The sequence below is a fragment of the Cyanistes caeruleus genome, chromosome 17 (genome assembly GCF_971803275.1).
Source record: "Cyanistes caeruleus chromosome 17, bCyaCae1.hap1.1, whole genome shotgun sequence".
Taxonomy (NCBI): domain Eukaryota; kingdom Metazoa; phylum Chordata; class Aves; order Passeriformes; family Paridae; genus Cyanistes; species Cyanistes caeruleus.
This window is the reverse complement of record NC_141717.1, coordinates 13,810,344-13,829,850: the sequence shown is the minus strand read 5'-3', so window position 1 is coordinate 13,829,850 and position 19,507 is coordinate 13,810,344. Positions and strand designations below refer to the sequence as shown.

At 47.4% G+C, this 19,507-nt stretch overlaps 3 long non-coding RNA genes across 6 annotated transcripts; 2 read left to right on the top strand and 1 right to left on the bottom strand.

Annotated features, from left to right (window-relative positions):
• Nucleotides 1-3,434: 3,434 nt before the first annotated feature.
• LOC147650074 (uncharacterized) lies at nt 3,435-12,507 on the bottom strand. 4 transcript variants are annotated; one of them, XR_015277233.1, is made up of 5 exons: nt 12,402-12,507; nt 12,006-12,174; nt 11,652-11,761; nt 7,677-8,028; nt 3,435-6,097 (listed from the first exon to the last, which is right to left on the bottom strand). It is a non-coding gene; the product is annotated as an uncharacterized LOC147650074 (long non-coding RNA). The 4 variants fall into 4 exon arrangements; XR_015277231.1 differs by having other exon boundaries at nt 5,106-6,310; XR_015277234.1 differs by lacking the exon at nt 11,652-11,761.
• On the top strand, nt 7,846-8,115 carry LOC111935818 (uncharacterized). The gene is made up of 2 exons (XR_002867870.2): nt 7,846-7,935; nt 8,016-8,115. It is a non-coding gene; the product is annotated as an uncharacterized LOC111935818 (long non-coding RNA).
• A 60-nt stretch (nt 12,508-12,567) lies between the features above and the next one.
• On the top strand, nt 12,568-17,509 carry LOC147650073 (uncharacterized). Its single transcript, XR_015277235.1, has 2 exons — nt 12,568-13,040; nt 13,509-17,509. It is a non-coding gene; the product is annotated as an uncharacterized LOC147650073 (long non-coding RNA).
• The last annotated feature ends 1,998 nt before the right edge of the window (nt 17,510-19,507 follow it).

Sequence of the window (19,507 nt, the reverse complement as noted above, 5' to 3'; positions counted from 1 at the left end):
CACAGCCTGAAAAAAGAGGATGTCAGTAGAATATCACATCCTTTTCCCTTCACTGTCCTCCACGTTAGGCTAGGTTTGGGTATCCCTGATTTTCAATCTTCCATCATTTCCCCTGCAGCAAAGCTCATCTGGGCAGTGCTCTGAGAACCTGGCCCAGGTAAGAGATGGGGCAGAGCACAGTCACATTCCCTGCAGCCTGGTCTAATGGAAGGTGTCCCTACTCATGACAGGGGTTGGAACCAGAGGAGCTTTAAGGTCACTTTCAACTCAAGCCATTCTAGGATTCTATGCTTGATTCCTGCTGGGTTCAGGTGGGCAGGACTGCATCCTTCTTTGTAGGATCAGAAAACTTCAAAGGAACCTCCCTCCGCTCCATCACCATTTTCTGCTCTTCCTGGGATAACCTGCACATCCTCCCATTTTCAGCTAACTGCTCTCTTCAAAGTAACAGTACTATGTTCCTACTGACAACGTTTTACACCTTTAAAAGGATCTCTCTTTCTCCAGATTCCCCTTCAAGGGTTGAAAACATCCTTTCTTCTACTTGTTCCTGCTACTTTCCTTCTCCTTTGAAGATATTTATTTTATTGAACAGTCTCCTTTGCAACACATGCAGCCTATTTCTTACCATCCTGGATCCATCACGCCTGGCCTGATCACAGGATACCATGGGTGGCTTCAAAGCCTTCTGGGCATCCTCACACAATTCCCCCCCCCCAAAAAAAAGTGAAAAATCAGATGCCAGAAAGGTCTGATTCCACTCTGGGAGCACAGCCCAGCATGCAGGACTCCAAGGAATAAGCTGAATAAGGGCTGATCCTGAGCTCTCTGTGGACCAGCTGAAACCAGGAGTACCACAAAGTTATGAAGAACAAAGAGGTCCTGTACAAACATTTCTATATATTTATAGCTTTTGAATGCTCCTTTCCTGTTGGTGCTTAAGTGGCATTGCCAGCACCTGGGGAAAAAGATCCTCAAGAGACAGGCTAATTGATGGAATTATTCCGGGTCGGTTAATGGATAGCTGCTAATTGGTGGAAGAGGGTGAGCAGGGGGGCAGTGCTGTTAGAAGAACTTCTCTGAGGCCTTGGGAGGGAGAAAGAAGCCAAGAACAAAGGATCTGTGCAGTGTCAGGCAGGGCCTGGAACGGGAGGAATTTCTCTTTCTCATGTTCTTGGCTTATTTACAAAGATTCCCAAAACTCCTGTAAGGAAGGGATGAGCAGGACGAGCAAAGCTTCATTCCCAGCCCCAGAGCAAAGGGAGAGGTTTCTTACAGTCAGCAAAACCCAGCAGTGTGTAGGGAAAGGAGCTTTTCTGCTGCTCCCTCAGCTCAGGGGACCCTGAGGATGTGGGGACCACAAGCTGAGGTCTGTGAATTCCTCTGACCCCCAGCACTGGTGGTGTGGAAAGAACAGGTGAGGGTTAGGCTGTAAGTCACTGCTCTGGGAAAGAGCAGGGAGGGGAAGTGTCGTGTCCTTCTGCCTGTAAGCCTTTGGGCTCATGCCTGAGTCACTTCTCCATCCAGCAGAGCATCTTCAAGCTCCAAGACACTTCCAGCACCCCTCCCCTTCTTTCCCTGCCTTTCTCAGCTTCCTTGGAGGCCAGAAGATATTGAGAAGTCCTGGAGGTGAAAGAGAAAGCAGCCTCCACTCAAGGGATGGTAAGAAATGCTCTCCTGCCCCAGTCCTGAGGCTCATTCCTGGGGAATGAGCCGAGCAGACGCCACATGTGTTCGGGAAAGCTGTCAGCAGGAAAGAAAGGAGGGGAGAGCAGGAAAAGGCACGTGCTGTACCCGCCGGCGCTGACTAAACCCTGAGGCTTTGTTTGCTTGGTCTCTCCAGCCCTATAAAAGTCAGATGAGCCTTTTAGCCTGGAGCCTGGGGAGGAACAGAGAGGCCTGGGATAAGTGCAGCAGCGTGGGCCATTCCCTCCTGTACCTCCCCATCTGGGGGGCCCAAGGGAGCCATTTCAGGTCCTTTGGTCTTACAGGAATTCCTTGGTCTGGAGCTCCTTCTCCTGTCAATTTCTCCTTTTAGAAGCAGTTCTGCAAGGCCATAAAAAGTGCTGGACTCATGAAGGGCTCAGCCTGAAGCTGAGCAGGGACTGAGAACAGAGAGAGGTTCAGCAACTCCTTCATCTCAGCCTTCCCTCCCCACAAAGACATAAGCCAGGGCTAAAGGGCTCCCAAAGATGAGGAGAATTTTGGAGTAAAAAGGCAAAGAGCACAAACCCTCCTAAGCCCATTCCTCCAGCCTGGGAAGTACCGTGGCAGCAGCTGGAGCAGCAATTTTCCCTGTGAGGAGGAAGGGAAGGAGTGAGGAGCGCTTAGCAGGGAGGTGTAAAGGGAAATCCTACTTTACAAGGGCCCAGTCAGTCCTGCTTGTACCAAGTGACAGACCTGACAGGAACATGTGACAAAATACAAACAGTGTCTGGTGGGTACAAAACAGCAGCGGGGACTCATCGCTCTCTGCCCCAGCAGGTATTTGGATGCTGAGAGACAGTTCCCAGGTAACACGTGGGGCTTCTTATTTGAAAACTGCTCCTTTTATTATTATCTTTCCACCCACTGCAAAAGGCAAAGAGAAAAGAGACAGGGAGAGGGAGAGTCGTTTGACAAACTGAAAACTTCTCTAGGGGGGGAAAATGAATAAGTGCGGGGAAAAAATGAATAAGGGGAGGAAGAATAAAAGCGCAGGTGAAGAAGGAAATACAAAGTCAAAAGGCTCAGGGCTGACTCAGTGTGGTGCAGGGTTTGTGAGGGAGACTCTGCCTTTTGGAAATCAGTAATCCAAAGGGCTCTGCGTGTGTGCATGAAGTTATTGACTGACTGCATTACATCCACTTATCCCCCATTAAGCAGCAGGCTTCAGCTTGATCCCCAACAGCAAGGAATTAGAGTAACTCTACCCTGCGTTTTTAGAAGGGTTTCCATCTCCCAGGAATCCAAAGTGCTTCAGCAGCCCTCCAGGGAATGCAGGACTGACATCCAGATCCTTCTGGGGTGGAGACTGGCAGTGGGACAGGCTGCTGTGTGCAGCGGAGATGGGAGGGAACCCTGGTGCTTCTGTACAAAGCCATAGGATCTCTATTATGCAAGCAGAGTAGGAAAGGGTTGGCTTCCAAGGACACAGAATATAATTAGCCTATCTCAGAACAAGTAGCAATTCCTCCCCTGCTAAGCTGCTCTCAGTTCAGCTTCAAACAAATCATCTCTGCTCCCTGGCTGTGTCTCCACACACGAGCACCAGACAGATCTTCACGTCTGGAGGGGACGAGAGGCTGTAGGTCTCCATATAGTTACTGAACATTTTCAAAGCTGACTTAGAAAGTTTTTGTTCTTTTCTACCCCCACTTCAGTTTTCCACCCCCTCAGCTGTACTGATGCAACTGCTTGTGGATCTATGGGGAAATGAGACCACAGAAATTATCTATTTTTTTAAATTTTTTTTAATTCTTCTTAAGACATATTCACTTGCATCACTTCAGCAGAGCAGCCCCCAGTCTCAGAGCAACACAAAGTTTGGTGAAGAGGTGGAAAGAAGCTCCTGGTGGGGAGGAGGAAAGTGAAGGAGCCTCAGGTGCCTCCATCAGTTCCTGCTATTGTGAGGTGCTCTGCTCTGGAGCCACCACAACCCTGGTGACCCCTCAGCTCTGCCAGTTCCACACAGATGTCCCTGCAGCTGGCACGGGGGGACACTTACAACTCTCTTGTTTCAAAGATGCTTCTTTGCTTTGTGTCTCTGGCTTCACTGCCCTGCCCCAGCTGACTTCCCACGTGGCAAAGCCACTTTGTCACTGATGTCACTGGAACTGCTGCTTCTCGTGGAGCTAAAGAAGAACTGGGAAGCTCTAAAGGAGGAGGAAACTGCAGCTCCCTCCAGGGGAAACAGAGACAAGTGGAAGTGCAGGGTTTCCAGGTCATCCCAGACTTCTAGGGCAGAACAGGGGAAAGAACCCTGAAGGAAGAGATGAAATGAGAGTGTTTAACCCCTGCCATGAGAGCAGCCATGGAGGGCCCAGCTGAGGTTGGGAGCTGGGAGGGTTCACTTCTGCTACAACAGAGCAGTGGTCCTCAACTACTCTTCCCCTGCACCACTTCCAAAAATCCCACAGATGGGAGGTGGAGATGATTATGTTTGTTGCCTTGCAAACAGTGATGTCCCTGTGCAAAGTGGTCAAACAGGGAGCTGTCAAACTTCCCTTTACCCCCTCTGCACCCTCCAGACAGTACATGAGAGGCACCTTGTTTATGGGCTTGACACTGGCTATGACTTAACCAGCTTTGACAGGGGTGATCCTATTTATAGGAGGAACTCCTAATGCCTCTCATTCAATGTCATGTTTGGGAAAAAGTGAGAAATGAAACAGAAATGACCCCTGAGTTTCTACTTTCAGTAATGGAAATTTCAGCTGCTGACCTGGGCAGGATGGGCAGCACTGAGCCAGTTTACTCAAGGTCACTGAGAAGTTCACATCACAGTCCAATTTCCCCTCTTTGAATGTCCTTCCTGGCTTGGCTTGGCACTTCTGATGCATTTTCAAGTCTGGATCCCTCACATTTTGGAGCCTTCCAGAAATTTGACCCCAACTCAGCCCATTCCACAAGGATGGGAAGGTGAGGAGCTGAAGGAGAGGTGTTATTTCCTAAATTGCCGCTCAGGAGTTGCACAAATGCTTTGCTAAACACCCCTGAACAAAGGTCAAGCTGAGGAACATCCAGCCAACCACTTTCATTCTTCCTTACACACCAAAGGCTTCAGCAGAGGTCAGATCTCGTGGGGTGCAGCTCCTCCCAAGGGGCAGCAGAGGGGCAGCTCCAGTCTCTGCTCTCTGGGAGCAGGGACAGGACCCAGGGAACAGCTGGAGTGGTGTCAGAGAGGTTTAGGCTGGAGATGAGGAAAAGGTTCTTCCTCCAGAGGGTGGTTGGGCACTGCCCAGGCTCCCCAGGGAATGGTCACAGCCCCAAGGCTGCCAGAGCTCCAGGAATGTTTGGACAATGCTCTCAGGGACAGGGTGGGGTTGTTGGAGTGTCTGTGCAGGGCCAGGAGTTGGGCTGATGATCCTTGTGAATCCCTTCCAACTCAGGATATTCTATGATTCTACAAAAAAAGTCCTTATTTTAATCCCTGTGAGTTTTCCTAATATCTCAAAGGATGGCTGGCCATGCAGATGGCCACCAGTCCTGGCCTTTCTCAAGTCCTCTGGTCAATCCCTCCTCAGAGGGGAGCATCCAGAGGTGCAGTGCTGTGTGATGAGCCGTGCCAGGAGACAGCTCGTGTGCCAGGCATCCTGAGCTCCAGGCGGCTACGATGACTCAGAGCCAGTCGCCTTTTTCCCTGCAGTGCAATTGTACCAGGCCCTGACAGCATCAGCTGGCTTTTATCACTGCTCCACATCAGAGCTGTCAGTCCTGAAGACAATGGAAGGTGTGTGGAGGGGGAGGAATTGAGCATCTCTGCGCTCTGTTGGCTTCCCAGAATGATGCCAAAGTGGCGAGCAAAGAGGTTTTGATTAGCAGCAACAGCAGAGTTTTTGATTAGCAGCCTGCTGCAGCAAGAGGCTCAGCAAGGACGTCAGTGAGTGTGGCAGCACTGAAATAAAGAAGTGATACTTCTGGAGCTTCCTCCACTGCTGCTTTGTGGGGAAGAGCTTGATTGATGGTGATGAGAGCTCTGGAGGGCACTGGGTGGTTCAGCCATGCTCACAGCTCTGGGGATGGAGGGCACCTGCCTTCAGACCTACTGGCTCCAGCAGGGTCTGCAAAGGATTTGAGTCATTTCCTCAGTGCAACTCATCTTCCCCACGTGTAACTTCTCAAACTCACCTGTTGCTGTGGCAGTGACAACGACAGAGAAGGAAGAGACTTGAAAAGCAAAGTCCGGGGGCATTTAGTGAACAAACAAAAGCCTCAAGCGAACAAAAAGATCAAATCTTGCCAGCTGAGTCCTCTGCCAAAGAGGAGGGGGTTGTTTGTACCTCCTTCAGGCACATCACGGAGTCTCCTGTCGCCCAGGTTTGTTGGGAAGATCACCCACGTGGATTCTCAAACCGCCCTTGTCCCGTGCCTCTCCCTCGCGCTCGGGGGCCGCATCCTGTGAACACCCACGGAGTGATTCGTTCTCTCCCTGCACATCCCTGATGAAATGCCGATGGGAAAGCTGACAGCAGCAATGCCCAGGGTCTATTTGCCTGTCAGCTCTGCCTTCTTTCATTCCTTCTCAGCAGACTTGCACCTGCCTGTTGTCCTTGTCTTGCACTTATGCACCGAAGTCCCCCAGCACAGAAATCAGCTTTTTGTTCTGCTTCTAAAGCACAGAACACAAGGACTTTGATGCCATCTAGATACTATGTTTATCCTAAAATCAGAGCTAAGGAAAGTGTTATATTGATTATTTTCCAGACTCAAAGGTTAGGTTCAAAGCAGGGTGATTTGAAAAAGGTCTTGGGCAATCTGTGAGCACTGTCAAAACAGGGTCTGTTTCTCTCAAAACTCAATTCAAAACCTGAAGCAGAAGTCCATCCTTCCCTCCAGGATGGACTTAAGACTGTTTCCTAAAGTGCTGAGGCATTATGTAAAATAAATTAGCTTGGTCTGTGCAGGCCCAGGTACAATGGGTTTCTAAATTAAGCCCTTGCAAATGGAAATGGTGAGACAGGTGTGAGAGAAGATACCTACAGGCTGGAAAGCTTAATCAAAAATGAAAGCTGCTGAATGGACCAGCCAGTGATTTCAGCAAGTATTACGTGGTGTTGCTGCAAAACAGCAACAAAATGGCCATTGTTTTATTGATCCCACACAACCTGCTCTGCCCACGCTGCTGGGTGCACTCAGGCACTGTGTCACCGTGTTCCTGAGAGCTGCTGCAGTGACAGAAGTCACCACTTGTCCCTGGGCCCTGTAGGGCCCCAGCCTGTGAGTTTCCATCCAGTCCCCACAGGTGAAATGCCCTGTGATGACCAACTGGCATTTCATTTCCACAGTATTCCTCTGGAAGTGACACATGGGAAAAAAACACATTCAGCACCAGGACAAAAGCTACAAAATAAGCAGAAAGGAAGGAAGTTTAAAAATTAATCAGAGCTCAAAGTGCTGTCAAATTTTTCTTCCTCTTGCCCTTTCTGGACACATAGCCATCACCAAAGATTAAAACTGATTGACTGACCAGGTCAGGGCAGAGCAGATGTGATAATAGGAAAAAAGGGAATGACTTCAAACTGCCAGAGGGCAGGGTTAGATGGGATATTGTGAAGAAATTCTTCCCTGTGAGGGTGGGCAGGCCCTGGCACATGTTTCCCAGAGAAGCTGTGGCTGCCCCTGGAAGTGACCGAGGCCAGGTTGGACAGGGCTTGGAGCAGCCTGGTCTAGTGGGAGGTGTCCCTGCCCATGGAAGGGAGGTTGGAACAGGATGATCTTTAAGGTTCCTTCAAGAAAAGCCATTTTAGGATTCAGAACATTGTGTTAGACTCTCCTGGAAAACAATTTACAGATCTCTTCCTCCACCCCCTTTCCTCTGTAGCTCGTTCCTGTTCCCTTGCTATGAAAAGTTTGGTTGTCTTCTCCTTTTTCTGGCTGAGTCTTTCCACGGCAGTTAGCTGCCATGGTGATAGAAGTTAGAGAAATTAGTACAAAGAAGAGTCATAATTAACAATTGACTGACAGTCCCATCTGACCTGAGACAGTAGCTGAAAGCTGCCTCCCACTTCAATCTGCTTGCCACGAAACAGCCAGGAACAGGCAGATCCAGTAGCCAAGGTGGTGTGGCTATTGGCTCCGTTCCTGCAGTGGCTGCCCTCAGTGGATTTGGTGCTCGGTGAGGATGTGTCACCATTGCCCTCTTCTGGATCCACAGCCAAGCCTGCTCCAAAGCCTGGGAGATGTCACTGTCTGGTGATGGCAACACGTGGAGACTCCAAGGGAACTGTTTCAGAGGTGACCACTGGTACCTCATGCAGGTGCTTCTCACTATTTCACTCCAAGAGCTTCAAGTCCTTTCGTGTTTCTCCTTCCAGAATGGTGACTGAGCTGCAGGGCAGATTCACAGCAGATGGTGGATTCAAAGGGAAGGAGATATTAGAAAACAAATTAACGCTAAATATATGACTAATTCCGGATCTTTGTGAATGTGTACCACTGTGAAAGGTGGGTGGTTCAAAACCTCCCAGGAATGGAGGGATCTCAGGTTCAAAAGAAAGGAGATGGTTAAGATGAGGAACTCCTTGCCACAGGATGCTGAAAAGTCTAAAAATATATATGAACTTAAGAACCTGGAAAAGTTTGTGGAAGAGAAATCCAGTGAGGGTTACTAATTACACAGAACTTCTAACCATTTATATAAGTTATATTTCTACATGAAATACATATTTATGGAAGAAAAGGCTTCCTAGTCTATTCTACCTTCTTTTGGTATCATAGGACATGATCCTGAATCAGCCCTTTGCTGACCCAGTATAACTCACTCCTGTTGGTATGAATATGGAAAAGCAGGGGTCAGGTTTTCCACTGCTCCCTCAAGGTTTTATTCTGCTTGAGGCAGGCAAAGACTCAATAATTGCTCAGTAACACACTTGGGGCCTGGCCCACCATGGAGCCCTTAAGATCTGGTGTTTTCGTAATGCACAAAATTATGCAGGAACCTCACTGTTTTGTACAGGGAGGAAAATTAGCCCAGCTCAACAAGGCACATTACTTATGGACTGAGCGAGGCAATTTTTCACACTCAGCTGGAAAGAATTTCTGCACTTGTCTGTCTGCTGGAGTTTGTGCAATATGGTAACATGGAGAACCAAACCTGACACTGGAAATTGTGGGGCTGTTGTCAGCATTCATGGACTGAAAATAGGCAGCAAATAAGAATCTGGTGAGGAGTTTCAACAGCTTGACCCGGCTCTGTAGTGGACTTTGGAGTCAAGAGCAGGTTGATGACAGTTGTTAATCCCTCACAGCTCTGCCTGTGTTCCCTGCTGTTAAATAATGTATCTCCCAAATAGGGGAAAAACAGGAGCAGGCATCTCCTGTTTCACTCAGCATGGGGGAAAGGAAAGATGGGGGAATGATGTGTCCCTAGACAGGGAGAGTGATGGAGGAGGGAGATGGGATGTGTGGAGTGCCCAGCACATGGAAGGAGAATGGTGGGTCCAGGGTGAATGACAGAATACAAGGAACATATATCCCTGAGACAAGGATTTAGGGTGGAAATTGGCACACACACCACTTGAGTCAAGGGGTGGATCAGTGAGGTAGAGTGGTATGGAGGCTGGGATTATCCAGGAAAGTAAGAATGGAAAGCAAAGTGCTCCTAGTCCAGTGCAGTCGGTCACAGCACAGGCTCTAAGTGTAAACAGTGTGACAGAAAGGACAAACCCAGCTGAGGTGTCTCAACATTGTCTCCAGTGGGTCTCTGACAAATGAAGATCCAGACACTGAACTGCAGAGGTCTGGAGAGGAACCTGTGAGACAGAGGTGTCCAAGGGTGATAAATGGAATGCAGCACACAACATGCATAAAAGAATCTCCTCAGGGCCTGGGTGATAGAGTGCCTGGAAGATACATCAGGGATTCTTGACCTATGATTAAACTTTGGCACATGTTAACTTACATTGGACAAAAGACACACTCTGTCCCAGTTCCCTGCTTTCCAGCAAGTGTAAGAGTCATTGCCTGCCCTAGAAAGAGCACTCTCCATTCATGTTTGGGAAGCTCCTGGAGAGCAGAAGCTGTGCAAGTGCAGAGCATTATCTTCTCAGCATCCTGCAAGAACATGCCAGCAACATTCAACCTCCCCTCAAATCCAGTGGCAGGTCACAGCGATTGGCGGGTCTCGCATGTGTGTGACTGTGAGTCACCCAGGATAACTGATCTTCATATTAATCTATTGTTGTAAATGACTTGGAGCTGCCTACAGACAATCCTTCAGAGTATGGAACAATGGAGAACCTGCGTATCTGAATAAAGCCTCCTCTGCATGGCAACTTATTGCCATCGTAACCAGCATAAACAAGAGCAATTAAGACAATTTCAGAGCATCACCTCCTCCCTCTGGGGTCTTAATGAGAGCACGCTCAGAAGGGGGCTGGAGCAGAAGCAGCAAGGGCTGGGAGTTAACTTGTGCAGGAAAAGATGGGCAGGGAGAGTGTTGGATCCAGAGGATTGCTCCTCTTCACTCCAGAGTGTAACACGAAGGGCAAGCAGGGGGAGAGATTCGATCAGCTCTGGGGTAGATAGGAAAAGCTCTGAGAAGCAGACCTTTCCTGCTGTCTAACCCTCACACCAGCTGTTGGGACCCTGCAGATTTTCCTGATGTATCCAGGTGACCAGAAGTAGCCAGAAAGGGTGAGAAAGACATGGGCACCACACAGAAGGATAACAGGGTTCCAAGACATAGCTCTTGGTAGAATCAGGGTTGGATTGGACTGATGGCCTCCTAGGAGCAAGGTGTTCAGGAAGAAGCTCTTCAAAATATGATGATTATCCATCCCAGAAAATAAATACAAGCCTCCACAGAGTGCTGCTGGATTAGTGTATAGGTTGCACATGCTCCATAAACCTTTGCTATATGCTACTGATCTGTGAGCACTCAGATGACTGAGAAGCTGTTCGTGGGTGGCTGTGCAGTGAGGAGAGATGGAAAATTGGGAAGTTCTCCTTTGAGGAATCTGTCAGGAGATGAGAGGGACTGACCAGTACAAATACTCCAGGGAAGGAAGGGGGACAGCTCCTATCAGCTTGGTGATGGCATCTCTTTCTTTGGAAATCTGGCCCCTTGCAATGGAGAAGAAATGGACGGGGCTCTGGAGCAGAGCGTTTGTGAAGGTTTTCATAGGATTGAAGGAACTGTGATTTTCGACTCTTTTCAAATTGAAGGCAGAAGTGAAAAACGAGGTTCCTGCACTGTCACAGTGTATAAATAGCCTGATGGAAGCATAACAGCAGCTCAGTTTGGTATGTATCATGCACTCAAATAATTTTACAAAAACCCCACAGAATTCTATCCATCTACTCCTGCAAGAAGCTCACCAGCTTCTGTTTAATGTGCAATGACAGCTACCCTTACTTCAGGTGGATCACAAAACTCACCCTAGAACCAAAATGGTTCTTTCCATTCTCTGCAGAGACAATTTTTTCCTTTTAACTTGAAATTTGCTATCATAGATTTGATTGTCTGCTTAAAAAGAAAATGAAGGAAAGTGGCACATTAACTTGCAAAGAGAAGAAAGGAGCTAAATCTGAGACCTCTTATCTGAATCTTCCCAATGCCTAAGTGCTGGATAATTGGAATTGCTGTCTGAGCCATAAAACACAGTTTTGCTCAGATGTTCCTAACCCCAGATATTCTTCTCCTTTCTGCTTCTCCTTCAGAAGCACCCTGGATCTAAGATCTCAGGAGATACGTGAAATCTGACCTTCAATGGAGAAAGATCCTACTTAAACTTCCTAGAAGCCAGGAGGAGATAAGTGCTTTACAAAATGAGAAACCCGCTTTTTTTGGAGTCAGGAGTTTTTTGGAAGCACAGGGTCACTCAGCCAACCACATGGACCAGTTTTCCCTTAGCTAAGAGTTTTGACAACCAGAGTTCCAACTCTCCCAGTCAAAGCACTTTGTATCACCAGGTGGGTTTCTAGGAAGCAAACAGCTGTGAAATAGTCACCTTTAGGATATTGGGTCTATCTGCTGTGCTCATTGCCTTGTGTTTATTCTCTGTGTATCACCTTGGATGAGTGTGCAGACCTGGAGTCCACCCAAAAAATATAGATGAGTCTATAAAGAGAAATAACTATTAGTGTTGCTGATATTCAAGACAAGACAGCTTTCCCCATGGATATCTTGTTTGGGTACTGCCTGGAGGGCAACTAGTGAGGACTCAGCAATTCTGAACACCAACTTACATATTTAGGAACCTCATGTCAAATGCATCCCAAAATACAGCAAAAAAAAAAAAGGCATTGACAGAGAAAAATGGGGAGATGTGAACAGCTGAATCTGTTCTCTGCCACTGACTTACCAAGGGACATGGAGCAAATCAGTTTATTTTTCCATGATTCAAATACCCCTTTGCAAAATGAGGCCAACAGCAAAGCAGGTCCAGCACTTCTCATAGTGCTCAGGTTTGAACCTGGTGGGGTATGTGTGTCAGCTGGGGAGCACCAGAGTCTTCAGTCCACAAGGAAGGTCTGCAGGGAGACATCAGTGTTTGTTAATCTATGCTTTATAATGTTCTGACATCTGGAAGGGCAGAGCAGAATCGTTATTGTTCGGATGATGACCACTGTGTCCCTTATTAAGACGAAATTAAAAATAGGAAGTGGTTATAATTATCATTTTGGACACCAGTCCAGTGGCATCATTCTCAACACAGTGCTGGGATTATAAAGTAATAGCCAAGGGAATGTCAATTTACCGTTCCTTTTTTCAGTGCAGCACGAGTGTGAGCCAGTACAATCCCTGCTATCTCCTTCCCCGACATCCAGCCGTGCATTTCCCATTACTGCTCGTTCGGCTTTCTGAGGTCCATTGTGACATTAACAAAGGCAGCCCAGTGATATTGTTACATCCAAATGATGGACAGAGACAGAGAAAAAACTCCCAGTACCTCTAGAGATGAAAACAATAATCTTGTACCATTCCAAATGGGAAGAGAATTTCCCAGATAAAGATTTACCTGTCTCCTGCTCTAAGGCAAAGTGCTGTTGCCTGTTCCAAGCTCACTGGCTTTGCTCTCCACTCCACACAAGGAAGTGAGAACCTGCCTTTGGAAACTGCTAACCTTTTCCTGAATGGAAAACCAAACTAAAGCACTTTGTATGGGAAAGGCTTGCTCTGGGATTCATAATAAGCCATCATTGACGTGGCAGACCTTGCTGTTGACTTGGAGCCAAATCTTGAGGTCCTTGCCTGAAGGATCAGAAGGATTTGACCCCAGGACTGTTATTAGCCTTGACATCACCAGCTCCTGACATGGGATAGTTTTCCAGTGAACTTGCTTGAGAATGTTTAGAAATGTCAAGTGGCCGAGCCACGAGGACACAAGAACGAGAAGGTATCAAATTCGCCCAATTGAACGGGAGAATTTCAGTCCTCCCCCTGCTCTCGCTGGCGATGGCAGCGCTGCTGACAATGTATGTCAGGGTTACACTGCCTTATCAGGCCCCTCTCAGCCCAGCACCCTTCGTCAGCACAGTCCACATGTGCCATCCCAGCCAAGCGAGAGCAGCAGGATCCCCATGTAGGCTCAGACCCGTGAGAGAACTTTTCCAGCACTAATCGTGTTGTGGTGGACAGAACTTGTACCAAACCCTTTACACAGAGGATGGACACTGTGTGAGCTGGAGCCTAAAATGTCTGGTCTGTGGTGTGGTAACATTTTGCCAAAGGATTTCTGGTGTTATGTCACACTGAGAGCTTTAAGGGTGGGAAGGAGAGGAGCAGAGGAGACTGAAGAAGCCACAGAGCACCGATGAGCTTGTGAGGCACAGCAACCTCATACATTTTCTTTTACTCCATATAGGCCAGAACTCCATGCTGAACTCCAGATCGTGTGTCAGGTAAAACCTCTATCCAAACTTTCTGCATGCAGGGAATGGCTACAGCACTCTCTTCAATACTTGCACAACAACTCACTCACCATGGTTTAAACCAAACTTCTCAACAACCTTTGCCATTCCCCATTGTCTTCCCTGTGTTCAGTGCTGCCAGCTTTTCCTTGGACACATCCACAGCACAGTAAATCTTCCTCCTGTGCTCCTCGACTCAAGCCACCGTTCTGGTTGCTGACATTAGTCACGGTCTAACAGGATCTACCATTCCATTCACGCCTCCAGAAGATTTGTGCCATCCAGATGGCCTTACTGAGTGAAACTCTCATTGTTTCATGCAGCTAAAATCAGTTCTGCTAACAAAAATGATAAGGTGCCAGAATCCGTATCGATCATATATCCGCCCATCTCTCTTGCCATCTCTCCACAATTTCCGCAATCCTTGAGAGCGCCACTTGTCAGTGCGCTGCAGGAACTCATCCAAAATGCTTTAAGATCCCTAAATTAATCATGGAGGATTCACCTTCCCTTCCATCAGAGAAAACAAAAGCTTGAAATTCAAGGGGAGGGCTGGAATCTCCCCAGCTGATTGGCTGGAGGATGTCTTCTCACCCACACATCCCACTCGGTAACATTTCCAAATATTTTTGGGCAAGCTGAAAACAATTGTGTTGGAGGGGCAGGGGGGCTGCTAATACCCTATCGGTTTCACATTCCTAGGAGAGTTCCCAGCCCACCAATCTGCCATCCTATATCAGGCAATGAGCCCTCAGCTGGAAACTTTACCCTGGCTCTACCTATTGTCCAATGTTTTCCTTCCTACCAGATGATTGGAATTGCACCAGTTGTTAATTTTACACCTGCTGTTTGTGAATATCCCTGAGTGACCTTTCCGACAACAGCCACCCCAGGGGATTTCTCGGTGGAGAGATGCACACACATGCATGCAGGAGCAGATAGAAAGGGAACAGGAAGGGGCCTCCTGATGAATGATGAGGGATTAAAATAGCTCTTGCTGGGGCCATAGTGGGATATTGGACAGCAGGAATGATGAAGCGGATGTTTAAAACATAGTGAGGTGTTGATCTAAGCACAGAGGGCAAAATAGTGTTAGCAGATCCCTTCCTCTTTCCAGCTCTCTCCTTGTGCCCAGCTGGCTGAGCAATGCAACTCCCAGAGCCTCTTACAAAAGAAGAATGGCTCCCTGAGATGCTGAAGCCAGAAGAGAGAGAGTCTGAAAACCCTTTTATTTGGGAATCTGAAAGGAATATCTGTCCTGTGGCCCCACTCATCACCTTTTACCTTGGTGTAACTGACCCTAATGCCATCTCTGGAAGGCATCAATCACCCCAGAAGGGATGTGTCAGTACAGCATGGACAGGAAAAGCCATTGGCTTCTCAGTCCTAAATTCTAGCTGGTCTGAGGAAGTCACAGGTGCTCAGATATCACAGTGACCAGTTTCAATCCTCAGATTAGGTTAAACACATCTAGCCCACGTTAGAAGTGATTAAGAGCACTCTGGTTATTAAAAATGATTTGTGGCGCCAGAGATGATCAGAGGAAAAAATGTCCATGGGCTGTAGCCACATAACCTCAACATTTCCTACAGCAAGCTGGTACTTGGCTGTAAAAAGTGGAGTCGTATACAAATAGGAGCAGGAGATGGCAAATTTTCCTGTGAAAAAAGACTGAATATTGGATAAATAACACAGTGGTGGATGTCTGCTGAGTGGTAGCAGATGTTCAGGAACAGGCAAGCCTGACCCTTGTGGAGGAGAAATCACTGATGTGGATATCAACAGAATTCTGTGTGTACAGTACTCAGTCACAGGCATCCATCTCCCTGGTACAGCAAGGATCCATGTGCCAAGAAATCCCTCTTCCAAAGATTTCAGCTCAGGATAATACAATTTTTCACTGGAGAATGGCTCTGGCTTGGGAACTAATTCTGTTCTGAGATGATGGGGCAAATCTTGCCTCCACCCTCTAACCTGGCCATGCACAACTCAAATGGAAAAAAACCTTCTCAGATCTGAGCCCAGGTCCAAACCAAGCTGCCCCCAACTCCTGTAATTTCTCACTATAGGATGAGGGGACCCCATGCTGTTCTAGGGGACCCCTTGCACATAAGGCTCTCCCCACATCTCAGCTAATGAGCATCCCACTGTATCATGCGTAAAATGGGAGCTCCAAGGATTGGCCATTTCCCAGTTTTGAACATTCTGACAATCTAAACTCCTGCTTTAACCCCAAAAGACATTCCTCATGTCTTCTCCTGATCAAGTGAAGAAGACAGAACCATTTCTGCAGAGAACCTGTCTAAAAATGCCAGGGGAATAATCCCAACACACCTCTAAAAGAAAGGATGTCCCTAATGCATCATTTTGCCACAGTGTTTTTGTGAGTTCTTCTGAGATTTTCAGGCCACCAAGCCACCACTTTCTAAATAATCTTGGCCAGAAAATCACTCAAATGAACAGACAGCTGCAGACAGTACGAAGTGCTTTGGGCAGCATTAGAAAGGGTCTGTGTGTCAGGTATCTCCAAACTCCTGGGGATAAGGGGAACAATACCTGTAATCTCCAAAAAAATAACTCCTTAACTGAGTAAAACCCATGGTGGAAGAACAAGGATGGCAGATGAGCTTCTCTCTGCAGCCTCATCAACATGCTAATGGCCATCTGCATCTCTGGATTCAGCTCCATCCTTGGCCAACTCGGTTTAGAAAAAGTTTTGTTTTTCTTGGGCTGGTTTTGTTTACAGCCGCTTGACCGGGGCAGAGAGCTCACCAGCAGCTGAGTGCAACCCAGTCTCTCCCAAGTGTACGTTCTCCAGTGAAACATCTGGTTACAAGGCAAGGTCAAACGGGCCTGAAATGGGAGAGGGCCACAGATTCTGCCCGCTGAGATGCAGCCAGCTGGGAAAAGAAGAGGCTTTTCTGGGTATGTTGGAGGATTTGGCTGGGAAAAGGAAGGAGAAAAAGAAACATACTGCAGAAAAGCTGAGGATCAAGAGGCTGGTTCTTTTATTGGTTAAAAGTCAAGACCACCCTAGTTGTCACATGAATTGCTGAGTCTTATTTAGTAGGAATTCTAGTTGCTCCCAAACAGACAGAAGGTCTTTTCAAATCCCTTATTTATACATACTCCCAGTGTATGTATACGAATAGAGATTCCCCATTATCCTGGGACTACCTCAGACACACATCTCAGACCTTCTCACTCTGTTCTTTCTAATTTTCACACCTCTCACAAGGCACTGGAGCCGGAAGGATGAAGACAGATCCAACTTGCATTACAAACCTTGATCTCCTAAGTTCCTTGGGACAAGGACCACCCAGCTGCTCAGTGTTTGTCCAGCACCTGCACCACTGGTGCCCAAGCCTGTGTCTGGATGCAATAATGACACAAATAACAACATTGTTCAGGACTGGTGTGAGAGCTCCTGTGAACCAAAGAAACCATTCAGGAAGCCTAAAGAACAAATCCTTCTATGCAGCCCCAGGGAATGCTAGCAGCAAATATTTAGGGTTTCTTTGTTTTTAAAACAAGGCTTGTTCCTCTGAACAAGAATCAGAAAAACACCCCCATGTGAATTGGATGAACCAAGCACACAGAACACCAAGAGAGGAAGCTCATCATGCAGACACAGCGGGTGAACCGGGATTAGTTCACGGACAACCAAAAAACAGCGGAAAACACTAAATTCACATTATGGTGTTTATGCAGCATGAGCTGACCAGCCTTAATAACACTAATGTTTAGTACATGATTTTCAGAGAGAAACAAGTGAAGAATAATTGTCTGAGCATGGGACCAAGCACTATTTCTGAGCTGTGATACTTCCTCCTTCGGGACTTTCACTAAATATCCTGACCTGTTTGTGCTTGAGCATCCCCCTCTAAAAGGATAAGGACAACAGCAGTCACTCACCTACTTTGGTGGGTAATAAATGACTCAGATAGCTCTCACCGACCTCTTCAAGTCCTACACACAATACCCGATGTGTCATGCAGCACCTAACAGCAGCCAGAAAGCTGTCACCTCTTAATGGGCCTGCCTTGCCAGTGGGATGGGCAGGGCAAAGCATGCACAAGGTCCTTTGGCACCTCTGTCTGAGCTGGGAATGGTTTGCAGAAGGATCCACTGTCCCGTGGAAGGAGTACAGAGGGAAGGGGAACAGCTTGAGCAGGGTGTGTGTTGCCATTTCATCGGGTCCTGCTGGAATCCGGACATTGCGGGCAGAGGCATCTTTTGAGGCTCAGCACATCAGCTGCTGCCTTCATGCACCAGAAATAAAGGACTCCAAATCCGAACCTGGAAGCCAACCAAAATACCAGAAGATCGTTGTGCTTCTCATGTGCATAATCTGATGCCTAATTTTCATGCACTGCTTGTGTATCTTAATCCCAGCTTTCCAGAGGATGCTGTCCCATCCCTGATCCCATCAACAGATGGACTCCATCTGCCCACATGAAACTACAGTTTCACCCTGCTCAGATTTTTCCCACCAAACTGCTGGATGCAGCTGTTACCCAGGCCCCCTGCCTTATGCAGCCCTTGGTTCAAATACAGAGGTTTTCCTTCACAAAATCGTTACCATTTCAGTCCCCCTTCAAGCTGCCATGAGCGAGCTCTGGTCTGCAGTCATTGTGCTCCAATAAACTCCATCAGCACTTCCCAGCACACAGCACTGGCTGGAATCTGCCTGGCTTGGAGCACAGATCCAATGTAAAACTCCACACAGAGCAGCCAGTTATTCATAAAAGTCTATACAAGGCACATCTGGAGCGGGACTCAACTCACACATCTCTGGGAGTGCAAAAGCAGCCACTGCTTGCTTGAACACAAACATCATCTATAAAAACTTCCCAAAAATCCTTTTAAAAGCCAACCATGTGATTTTAGCAACTTCATTTATGCCTCATGCTGTAGGTAGTATTCAGGGGAAAGACATGTTTGCCCCCTGATATCTGCCAATAGTATTGGAGGGATAAAATGGAACCCAGTCCCGTTCTTTTCCCAGCAAAGGAAAAAAACAAGACATATGTGAGGCCCTGGCACAGGCTGCCCAGAGCAGCTGTGGCTGCTCCATCCCTGGAAGTGTCCAAGGCCAGGTTGGACAGGGCTTGGAGCAACCTGGAATGGTGGAAGTTGTCCCTGTCCATGGCAGGATTGGAACAAGATGAGCTTAAAGGTACCTTCCAGTCCACACCATTCCACGATTATATCATTCTGTATTTCATTCCCCAAATAACAAGCAATAACAAGAACACAAAGTAACATCCTTATTCCTGTCTCCCAAAACAGAGGCAGGGGCATTAGGAAAAGGTGCATTTGCAAACCCACAGAATCAGATTTGCTAAGACATACTGAAGAGTTAAAAGGGTAATAAAGCCAACTGGGAGCACTAAGTACGCACATGTAGGAAGATGCTGTAGAAACTGGGCTTGAGAAGCCACACAAATGTTGATTCATCCTCATCCCTTTCCTTCTCTTCTGTCTTTTCTATCATGGTGGGAACAGTCTCTCTAGAAAAAACTCACTGTATCTTTCAGTCGTGATAAAAGAACCTTCCTGCTGCCCACTCCAAACCCATATCTGAGTGCTTTAAGGGCAGAGTTTTGTCATAAGGTAAAGAGTCAAATAGTTCCCCCCTCTCTTTTTTTTTTTACCATTACCCCATGCTAGATTTGGGTCATTCCTAACCCCTAATGGGCACAAGGGCTTCTTTGCCTATTGAGGCTGTACCAAAGCAGACAGTAATATTTGTCAAGGCCTCCTCTCTCTCTGATGCCAGGAGGAAACCACACTGAGGAACTGTCTGGGACTCGGGCACTTCTGTTCCACTTCCTTTCAGAAGTGTTTTGATTAAACTAGAAAACCATTCATTCTCTCTATCACTCCTTAACTTTATTTTTGTTACTTCTAGACAGCTCGGAACACCCTTTCCTAGGTAACATTCACTAAA